The sequence below is a fragment of the Callithrix jacchus genome, chromosome 5 (genome assembly GCF_049354715.1).
Source record: "Callithrix jacchus isolate 240 chromosome 5, calJac240_pri, whole genome shotgun sequence".
NCBI lineage: Eukaryota > Metazoa > Chordata > Mammalia > Primates > Cebidae > Callithrix > Callithrix jacchus.
This window is the reverse complement of record NC_133506.1, coordinates 92593354-92605249: the sequence shown is the minus strand read 5'-3', so window position 1 is coordinate 92605249 and position 11896 is coordinate 92593354. Positions and strand designations below refer to the sequence as shown.

General features: G+C 40.8%; 1 long non-coding RNA gene across 2 annotated transcripts in view; it reads left to right on the top strand.

The window, feature by feature from the left end:
- Window positions 1-11896, top strand: part of LOC128932116 (uncharacterized) — a 77310-nt gene that overhangs the window by 17684 nt on the left and 47730 nt on the right. The window lies entirely within an intron of this gene.

Sequence of the window (11896 nt, the reverse complement as noted above, 5' to 3'; positions counted from 1 at the left end):
GTAAACTTTTCGCTTCTATTTTTATTGGTATAATAGAAATGTCAGATTCTTCATGAAGGAAACAAAAATTTAAAAAACTTTACTGGTTCCCTGTAAAAATTGAGTACTTCGAGGGGAGGGGGAGTTAACTTCTGTGAAAAGGAAATGGGGCATAACATAGAATTGCTGGACGCTGTGGCTCACGCCTGTAATCCCAGCACTTTGGGAGGCTGAGGCAGGTGGATCATCTGAGGTCAGGAGTTTGAGACCAGCCTGGCCAACATGGTGAAATCCTGTCTCTACTAAAAATACAAAAATTATCTGGTAGTGGTGGGGGCACCTGTAATCCCAGCTACTTGGGAGGCTGAGCCAGGAGAATTGCTTGAACCCAGGAGGTGAGCCACCGCACTCCAGCCTGGGTGACAGAGCTAGATTCTGTCTCAAAAAAAAAGAAAAAAGAAAATTATATTTAGTTTTCTCAAAATGTGGCTTGCAAATACATCTGGGCCCCAACACATGATAGTTAAAATTTTCTTTTACAGTTTTTCTCACTCTCTGGACCCTTTAAACAGAAATGCTATGGTACGTCATTAGAGTGTGTTGTAAATCTTAAATATTCTGAAAGTTATTGGAAAAAGCTACCATCGGGTTAAGTTGACAGTTGTCATTAGCTCAGAACTGACTGATTGTATTTCTCTCAAGTGCATGCTGTGGAGCTCATAGAGGATTGCTGGCCTGATAGAGCTTGTTGTATTGAGGTGAAGCTGTAGCTACAGATAAGTGCTGTAGACTATGGGAGTTGCGAGTTAACATTTCCAATGTTTTAATAGGGATGAAGAAGTAGACCTTTTGGTGTATTCACCAAAAGAACCCTTGAGCACTTTGTAGTCAGTGTATTATTCCATCCAATCTTTGCAATCACTTGAGCCCTTCGGAGGGCATATTCAGTGTATCATTCCATCCAGTCTTTGCAAATCCTGATGTTTTCCAACCTGTAAAGATGAAAAGACTGAGGCCAGAGAGGTTGAGGCATCTTGCCCAAGGTTGCTCAGCGATGTATGACATCATTGTGACTGGCTCTTTGATGACTTGCCTGTGTTCCATGTATTGCCCCTGCATATCTGCATCTGCATGATCACTCTCCCCTCCTAAATTCCTGGTTCAATCTTGCCAGCTGGTTGCTAGATGTGATGGAAATATGTTGTGAGAGTGAATCTATCATTATTGTTGTTTGTGGAGTGGCTTTGGCTGAACTGTATCTGGAGCACAGTTCAGGGGATAATCAGACCTGGGTTCTAGCCCTCACAGGGCCTTTGCATACATGTCCTGCCCTTTTAGTTTCTGAATTAACTCATATCTGGCCAGGCCAGTCTATGCTGGGCATTCTCACAGTCCCCTCTAAACAGAGCTGTCCTACCCACAGCCCCTGGTGAGAGGAGAGGTGCCAGGTCATTCCTGACCTGCCCCTCCCTACCTTCTGCACCTTCCCTGCCAGTCACAGCTTGATTATCTATAGATTGGTCAGAGACCTATGAGGTAGGCCGAGACAGAAAGCTCTGACTAAAGAGGCTCATTGATGATTATCTAGGCCAAACCGATTCTCTTTCTTGGTAATTGAGACTGAGAACTATGAAGAGAATTAGGCTTGGGAGTAGAGGAGAGAGAAGAAAGCAATGAATTAAATTTCTAAATTAAATTCAGGAAGCAATGAATTAAATGTTTCCCACTACTTTAGGTAGCTCCTGCTAATGTCTGCCTAAAACATAGAGAGCTGAACTAGATTCCCTGATGGGTCAGTCCTGGCAATCTGCATTTTAAATAGGTCTCCCAGCATTTCTTATGCACCCTAAATAAAGCAGCACTGTCCAGTGGAACAGAACACAAACCACAAATACAAACCACAGATGTACTTTTAAACTTTCTTTCTTTCTTTTTTGAGATGGAGTCTCACTCTGTCACCAGGCTGGAGTACAGTGGAGCAATCTTGGCTCACTGCAACTTCTGCCTCCCAGGTTCAACCGATTCTCCTGCCTCAGCCTCCCAAGTAGTGGGCACTACAGGCGTGTGCCACCACTCCCAGCCAATTTTTGTATTTTTAGTAGAGATAGGGTTTCACCATGTTGGCCAGGATGGTCTCCTGACCTCAGGTGATCCATCCACCTCAGCCTCCCAAAGTGCTAGGATTACAGGCATGAGCCACCACACCTGGCCTAAACTTTCTAGTAGCCATATCAAATGATAGAAACAAAAAGAAGTGAAATTAATTTTACTATTACATTTTATTTAACCTGATGTATCCAAAATGCAGCAACCAATATAAAATGTTAATGAGATACTTTACATTATTCTTGATACTGTCTTTGAAATCCAAGTGTATGTATTTTATATTTACATAGCATCTCAGTTTGGATAAGCCACATTTAAAGTGCTCAAAAGCCACATTTAAATTGCACTCTAGCCTGGGTAACAGAGTGAGACTCCATCTCAAAAAAAAAAAAAAGAAAAAAAAAATAAAAAGATAATAAAAAGGACTTCCATATGACCTAGGAATTTCTCTTCTGGGTATTCACCCAAAGGAGATGCAATCACCACCTCAGAAAGGTATCTGTATTTCTATGTTCATTGTAGCATTATTCACAATAGCCAAGATATGGAAACTACCTAAGTGTCAATGAATGAATAGATAGAGAAACTGGTGTGTGTGTGTGTGTGTGTGTGTGTATTCCCTTGTATACACACACACACACACACACACACACACACACACACATATATGCACCAATAGATTCCACCCTAAAAAAGGGGATCTTGCCATTTGTCACAACATAAATGGACCTGGAGGGCTTTATGCTAAGTGAAGTAAGAAACATATTATATGATCTTATTTATATGTGGAATCTAAGAAAAAAGTCAAATATGCAGAGAATAAAACAGTGGTTCCCAGGAGTAGAGGTCGGGATGGGTTAGGAAATGGGGAGATGGAAGTCAGTGTATACAAAATCATACTGCCATGTGTGTACCTATGCAACAATCTTGCATGTTCTTCACATGTACCCCAAAACCTAAAATGCAATTTAAAAAAAGAAAAAAAGTGACAGATATGTAGGACGAACAAGTTTTAGAGACCTAGCCTACAAACCAGATATCACAAAATTGTATGCTCTCTGTGGTTTTTTTTAAGTAAGTAGACTTTGCTCTCATCACACACAGAAAGGTAACTGAGATGACAGATATGTTAATTTGCTTCGCCAGAGTAACGCTTTTACTGTGCATACATATCCCATCACATCATGTTGTAATGACATAAAATTTATTTTTTGTAATGATGAAGTAAATGCTCAAAGAAAATTTAGGAAGAGAGAAAAATCTCTTCCCTTGTTTCCAACTGGAAGAATCAAGCCTCTTATTTTAAATTTGCTTTGTCCCAGCGTCATCCAGCTGCTCTCTCCCATAGTTCTTTCCACACTTGAGGGCTTAAGAGTCATTCTGATGCTTCTGTGTGCTGGTGTCATGGAAATATCAGGTAGATGGTGGCTCCATCTGCCCGGACACACTGTGCAGCCATTACCTATTTGGCTCTTGTCCCTTTCCTGAGGTTACAATCCAGGAAGTAGGGCACAGTTCTCCTAAATAGTCAGTTCCCCCAACTTACCTCCTGTTTTGCTGCTTTGCAGGGGCTCTGACTCAGAAGCAGGACCTGGGGCACCCCTCTTGGGGACCCCACTTTGCCCTTCCTCAGCAATCCTTTTTTTTCCCCACTCCTTTTAGTCCAGGGTAAGTTCTGTTCTTCAGGGTGGGATGGAAAATCCTGCTTTTACTACTAGAACCTATGCTCCAAGATCTGTCTTGTTCACTGCTGGATCACCACCTTCTAGCTCTGTGCCTAGCACAGAGAAGGCAGGCAACAGATACGTGGCAAATGAATAACACTTCTTTTGGACATTTTGTGTGGGCCCTGAGTCCTCTTCATTCTAAGACTGGACTAGGGGATCACATTGCTTTTGTTTCATCTGCCCCTGAGACAATGAGCACAGATTAATTTATTTGCCTGAAGGTGGTGAAGGAAGGGAATTACTAGAAGAAAGGTAAGTAGCTCAAAAACACTAAATTCCTTAAATTTCTAGTGTTTATAAACACAAGCAAATCAGACATGCACCCATCATTCACCTTGGTGAATTTTCACTGAGTGACCTTCTGGGAGTTTGGAATTAAACTTTGGGAGAAATAACAGCTTTTCTAACATGTTTGTCCTTAACAGCTGTGGCACACTCAAGAATTTGAATTGCTTTGAAGAGGAGAAATATTAACAAAGAAAATAATGAATTATTTTTGTGTAATGGATTTGGGCACATACATTTCACCCTTTAAATTAATCTTGAACACCAGAATGTCAAACTCAATCCATTTAATGTTTTTCCTGCCCTACACATAAATGTTGTGATCTGTTTTTATTCTAAAAAGTGTAACAGATGAAATCATGGCCACGCAGGTTTATATTAAGTGCTTTTTTTTCCCTCCAGGAAATTGTAAATACGAAGCTTTTTTCTTCAGATAGATCAGTCCAACTGATCTTTTATAATCCCAGAGAGCTTGGGTATTATTTTATTTATGAAGCGTAATTTCTTTAGCAGCTTAGGATTTTGTGAGTCCCTCTTTTTAATAAAGCATTTTCATAGGGTTATAAAGGCCTAATTAGTCAGCAAATAAAGGCTTTTTTTTCAACTGAAAAAACTGCTATAAATGACAGGGCTTTACTGGCTTATATCCTTTTTGTTATATTATTGATTTTTCTACTCATAGGAGCAGGCCTCTACATGATATGATTTAATCTTATTTTTTATATATGAGCTAAGACTATAATTAGATGATAAACAGTTTTGTGTGGGAATGTTTGTCAGCATCTTTTAGCATGTTTTCAGAGTATGTGAGAAATGCTTACGTGTGTTTCTATACACCTGAACATGTGTTTCGTATGCACTGATTCAGCCGGGTACATTATACATGCAGTCTCGGTCCTGGCAGATACTCACTTCATTCTTTGCTGCTGTAACTCAAGGGCAAAAAGCAGGGCAGTTTCACCAATCAAGGACTTTGCCATTGGGTCCTATTTTCTCTGGCATCTTCCAGATACTTCCAGGTGGTTCTCCTTCCTACCTTGTTTATTGTGGCCCAACACACACAGATTCTCAAAATGAACTTTACTAGATAGAGGGTGGGCTCACTTTAGGACACCCAGTTTATATAATTTTGGTGTATTACAAATACAATTCATGTGATTTTTTTTTTTGCTAGCATAGCAGACTGTAGGCACCTTACAAAACTATTCAGAATTTTCTCCATCTCATTTTTATCTGGAGGTGCTTTAATTAAGTGCCAGCCTTTAAAGTCATAGTTTGTAAGTTGAAACTGTGCACCTGTCTACTTACTGGAGCTACAATATTTGCATTTCCTTTCAAATCTCCAGAAGAGAGATCTTTGTTGGGACCTAAGTAAATTGCCTTCCCCAATTTGACAGGTGTTCCCTTAGCTCTTCCTGTCTTTGAAATATTGATTTTTCTAAACCTGCTTTCTGTAAGTTATGACATTGGCCCTGCTGTCTTCTATTATGTGTCCTGATACTCTAGGCTTAGTCATTTCTCTGCATCTTAGTTTATTCTAGACAGTTTAATTCCTTGCACTTGCTTTTATACTTTCTTGCTTTAAAAATTGTTTTAATTTTATTTATTTATTTTTGTGAGATGGAGTCTGCTCTCTCATCTAGGCTGGAGTGCAGTGGTGCAATCTCGGCTCACTGCAACCTCTGCTTCCCATGTTCAAACGAGTCTCCTGCCTTAGCCTTCCAGGTAGCTGGGAGATTACAGGCATGCGCCACCTCATCTAGCTAATTTTGTATTTTTAGTAGAGACAGGGTTTCACCATGTTGACCAGGCTGGTCTCGAACTCCCAACCTCAGGTGATCTGCCACTGGGCCTCCCAAAGTGCTAGGATTACTTACAGGCGTGAGCCACTGCGCCTGGCCTCTTAAATTTTTCCTCTGTGATCTTCTTTTTGAACATTTTTATTTTGTTTTAAAAAATGTCAACTTAGGTCATTTTCACAGGCTTTCTGCCCTGCATATCAATTTTTAGCAACCTGACAGGATTCCCTGACCCTCACCCCTTAAGATTGCCCAACTCTTCCCCAGAATGCAGCTGTAAACTTACTTCTCCTCAGCCTGGACTGTATAGTATTCTGGACTCTGTAGTGTTCCATAACCATTATCCAGTGGTTCATAATACTCATGTTTTCAGTTATTCAAAAGCCTTTTTCATTTTTAGCTAAACTTTTATTTTTGAGGTAACTGTAGATTCAATTGTAAGAAACAGTACAGAGCAATCCTGCGTATCCTTTACTGAGTATTCTCCTGATGGCATCATCATGTAAAACTAGAGGATGATATCACAACCAGGTTATCCACGTTGATGCAGTCAAGATGCAGGACACTTCCATTTCAATAGTGATCTCAAGGAAGGGCCTTCTCTCAGTGTTGGCTCTGGCTCACCATCCCTCACACCATGAAGGACGCAGAAGGAACCAGCCCTGAGCCTGTGGACCTGCTCTGATTCAGGGTAGAGGAGGGAAGAGCCACAAGTAAGGCGCCTCTGCAGAGGAAGTAATTGCCCCCTTTTTTTTCTGAGGGGATCAGAGAAGGCAAATAAAAGCAAACATAAATTAAAAGTAAGAGAATTAATTCTTCCTGTTCAAAATGAGGGAAGACACACTCCTCCCCTTTCTTCGAGCATTTACTTTAGAAAACTTGTAAATTCTTTCTGTGTCTCTTTGAAATGTGGGTAAATCTTTTAAAAGTAAGCTTTTGCCAACTTTAAAACCAAGGAATGCCTTTCTCAAGACTGGGAATTGACCCTTTTGGGTGTAAACATTCAAGGAAAGAAACACCCCTCTGTCCCAGATTCTGTGGGAGGGTAGGAGCCTGATTTTGGCAGGCACCTTGCTCCCAATCTACCTTCTGTTATAAAGATGTGAGAAGTTTATTTTCTCTGTATATAAAGCCTGTTAACTAACATAGATGGTCACACAAATTGTGGAAAGTTAGGATAAACCATGTGTGACACATGGTGCTGTGAAGTCCTCTTACGTAATGAGTAGCCGTTGTTCATCCTAAGAACATCCATGTAATGGGTTGTATCTGCTTGGCTATATAAAGGAAGAGCGATCTTTCTGTCTTTGCAATTTCTTTGTGGATTGCCTGTGATGGGCATTGCATTCTGGTTTAATGCTTTTTCAATAATAAAACAATTTTATTTCTCGCTTACCTTGATGGAGAGAATTTCTAGGTTAGGAGATTTTTATTTTTTTGAGATGGAGTCTCACTCTGTTGCCCAGGCTGGAGTGCAATGGTGCGATCTTGGCTCACTGCAACCTCCGCCTCCCAGGTTCAAGCGATTCTTCATGCCTCAGCCTCCAGAGTAGCTGGGATTATAGGTGTGCACCACTGACCGCATCCAGCAAATCTTTGTATTTTTAGTAGAGACGGAGTTTCACCATGTTGGCCAGGCTGGAAATTTTGTTTTTAATTGTATTTCCGCAGCAGATTTCATGGAGGAGGTAGCATCTGACCTTGGCTACGAAGGATGTTGCATGCATATGTTATAGGCAATTTAAGATATGTAACATTTCTCTTTTGTAGTTTAACCCACACATGGAACCCTGTTTTAGACAGGTGGCAGGGGGTCTGCCTGGAAATTAATTTAAAAAATTAGAGCTGGGTGCAGTGGCTTATGCCTGAAATCCCTTAGAGTTGGTGTGGAGTATTTTCTGGAAAACAGAATTAGTAAAGTGGAAGAGGCAGGAAATAGAAAACTTAAGGGGCGGCCAATGACAGAGGAAGCAAGAGTTTACAGAAACTCATCGGCCTGGCTTTCAATGCCCACCCTAACTCGGTAAGTTTGTGTCTCAGTGTGAAGCTTCTCTGACAATAGGGACTGGTCCCTGCCCAGTCCTGAATATATGCCCTGCACAACTCTTGTAATAGTAATAGTCTAGTCCTCAGAATCAAACATGTTGTTTAACTTTACGTGTTTGAAATGCCTTGAATGTGGGACCCAGCTTTAGTTTTCCTTTCTTACCCACGCTGGCAGCCTCCCTAGAAAGACTGCATGGACAGCTTGAGGATACCAGCGCAGATCATGATCAAAGGGACAATGTAGTTCTAGTTTGTAAATAAGGTTCATGCATCTGTTTGTATTATTTTTGCTAATTATTTGCCTTTATGCAGCGGCTTGAATGATTGAACTCAATTTTCAGGCTTAAATGCTCCCTCTGCACTGCTGTAATGGCCAGATAAATGTGCCTACTCCAGCAGCAGGCTCTCCACGTCCTGTGCCCCTTCCTGCCTCCCCCTTACTTCATACCCCTACTGCCTCCTTAGTGTGCAGCTGCCAGTGTAGAGCACCCCAGCTTTCGCAAGGCTGTGTTCCCTGACAGCTGCTGTCAGAGGCATCTGCTATTCTCTCCCCATCCTTCTCTTCTTCCCTTGCTTTTAACCTCCCAGCTGGTCTGTAAGTATTTGAGCACCTTCCAGCTGCTTCACTCTGTTGTATCATTCCAGGGGCCATGTTGCATAGTCACGGCACATGTGTCTATCCACAGGGCCCCCTTTCTGAGCATGCTGGATACATAGTACTGTCGTTCCAGAAGTGTACAGTTGAGTTTTTGACAAAGAGAAACTTTACAAACAAAACTGTAGCTGTGCAACATTTTTTAAAAAAAATATATTTTCCCATAGGCTTCACAGACGAGATAACACCTGACCTTGGCTATTAAATGCACAGTATTTAAAATATATGGATTAACAAAATTTTGCTTGCTCACACCTTTAAGTGGGGTTAAAAATACTTGATAACTGTTTTCTCCTTAAGCAGATTGTCCTTAAGGGCAAAGAGTGAATGTCTTATATTTCTTTAAAACTTGCCCCATTTTCATCATCCCACTAGCCCCTTAAACTTAGTGCTTAATATGGTTTTTTGTTGTTGCTGTTGTTTTGTTTTTTTGTTTTTTTTGAGATGGAGTCTCACTTTGTCACTAGGCTGGAGTGCAGTGGTGCAATCTCAGCTTACTGCAACCTCTGCCTCCCGGGTTCAAGTGATTCTCCTGCCTCAGCCTCCTGAGTAGCTGGGACTACAGGCACATGACACCATGCCCAGCTAATTTTTGTATTTTTAGTAGAGACGGGGTTTCACCATGTTCGCCAGTATGGTCTCAATCTCCTGATCTCGTGATCCACTGCCTTGGCCTCCCCAAATGCTGGGATTACAGGTGTGAGCCACCGTGCCCTACCTGCTTAATGTTTTTGAACAAACAAATGAATATTGAAGTAGGCGATCTTTTATTGACTTTGTGTCTTGTCTTGAAAAGGAATTGATTACTATTAAAATTATCTTAAAAATATGTTTTGAGTTCTGGGAATGTACAGTGCAAGGTTCAAGTTTGTTTTGACTTTCTAATTGTATAGTCAGAGAAGAATAGGTCACTCAGGAATTACTGTTGAGAATGATAAGCTTTTCCTCGTGGGCGTGAGGCTGTGTCCAGATTAAAGACGGTATACCAGGAATTACGCAGTTTAAGGCAACTAGCTTACATCTATAGGTCATATCACTTTACATTAATATAATACTTCTACTTCCATAAATAATTCTGAGTACTTGGAGAAAACACTAGTTTTTATTCTCAAAAATCATTATCTTTGAAACCTACTTAAATAGCCACAAAACTAGCAACTCATGCTTTGAAAAAGGTAGTCACTGACATCAGACTATTTGAGAATTAGAAAAACATTTCTAGGACAAGTATAGTGGCTCATACCTGTAATCCCAGCACTTTGGGAGGCTGAGATGGGAGGGTCGCTTGGGGCCAGGAGTTCGAGACCAGCCTAGGCTACATGGCAAGACCTTGTCTCCACAAAACCCAGAAAAATTAGCCAGTCATGGTGGCATGTGCCCATAGTCCTAGATACCAGAGTTTGAGGTGACAGTGAGCTATGATCTCACCACTGCATTCTAGCCTGGGTGACAGAGCAGGACTGGATTTCTATATGAAAGAAAGAAGAAAGAAAGAAAGACATTTTCAGTTATCTTTGATAAATTCTCAGTGTTAACAATTCAGACAGAATCCATACTTTTTTCTTTTTTTTTTTTTTGAGACGGAGTTTCACTCTTGTTACCCAGGCTGGAGTGCAATGGCGTGATCTCAGCTCACTGCAACCTCCGCCTCCTGGGTTCAGGCAATTCTCCTGCCTCAGCCTCCTGAGTAGCTGGGATTACAGGCACGCGTCACCATGCCCAGCTAATTTTTTTGCATTTTTAGTAGAGACGGGGTTTCATCATGTTGACCAGGATGGTCTCGATCTCTTGACCTCGTGATCCACCCGCCTCAGCCTCCCAAAGTGCTGGGATTACAGGCGTGAGCCACCGCGCCCGGCCTCTTTTTGGCTTCTTATATCACTGTCCTACATTTAAAAAAGTTTAACAGATTTTAAGATGTCTTTGGCTTAAATTGCAAACAATTACATTTTCATATTAATGAACTTTGTGAAATGTAGTCCAGCCTACATGAAAAACAAAACTGTTGTCAGGGCGAGCATAGATGATCCATGATTTCACATTCTGCCACACCTTTTACAAACATTTTTTCACACCGTTGCCTTCAGAAAAATTCATTATACTAATCCATCAAGCTTCAGTTCCTTCTTAAGTGTTTTTCTCAAATGTCTCTTCTCACCAATTGTTTTTCACCAATGGTGGCTTGGTGCCATCTCTCACTGCTGACTTCAGAAATGAATGTAATGATATGCTGTCATACTGGTGTCATAAGCTTGGTTACCTTTGAAAATCATTATCTTTGAAACTTCTGCAAGTAGCCACAAAACTAGTGACTCATACCTTTTTTATTTTTTCCAACTTTTATTTTAGACTCAGGGGATCCCATGCGCAGATTTATTACCAGGGTATATTGTGTGATGCTGAGGTTTGGGGTACACCCAGGTACTGAGCAAAGTACCCAACAGTTTTTTAACCCTGTTCCCCTCCCTCTAGTCCCTCATACCTCAAAAGAGAAGGTCACTGAAGTCAGTACTGTTTCAGAATTAGGAAAACATTTTCAGTCCTCTTTGAGAAATCCTAAGCATCAGTCTTAGAGCTTGAGGAAACAAACAACCAGAATTTGCCATTTGTTCAACTGTGTGTGAATCTATGATACCCCTGATAGTTTAGCTATGTTACCTTATTTCTGTACTTGCATGTTGTAAGTGATCAATAAATGTTTTTAAAATTGAGTAGGGTATCTATCTATAAGATACACTTAACTGCATGATTCCTGTCTAAATATGACATGTTTGTACTTTTTGTGTGTGACTCACTTCTGGAAAGGACTTCTATGTTGTGATTCTTCGATTGAGATAATTCACACCTCAAAATATCTTATATAGTCCTGAATTTTTAGAGTTTTATTAGTCGTAAAGTGATTTTAGAAATGCACTCTGATTCTGAAATTCTGAATGTTTGTCACGTGGTTAGAAATTTTGCTATAGTGAATACATTTTTGTTAAAATAAAGACTATTATTTTTTCATGCTATTGATATATATATTAGTGCAACTGCCCATTTGTAGCTCTGTTTTTTGTGTTTTTCTTTTTTTTTGAGATGGAGTCTCACTCTGTCACCCAGTCCAGAGGGTAGTGGTGTGATCTCAGCTCACTGCAATCTCTGCCTCCCAGGTTCAAGCGATTCTCCTGCCTCAGCCTCCCAAGTAGCTGAGATTACAGGCATGCGCCACCATGCCTGGCTAATTTTTGTATTTTTAGTAGAGAAGGGGTTTTGCCAGTTGGCCAGGCTGATCTGGAACTCCTGACCTCATGTGATCC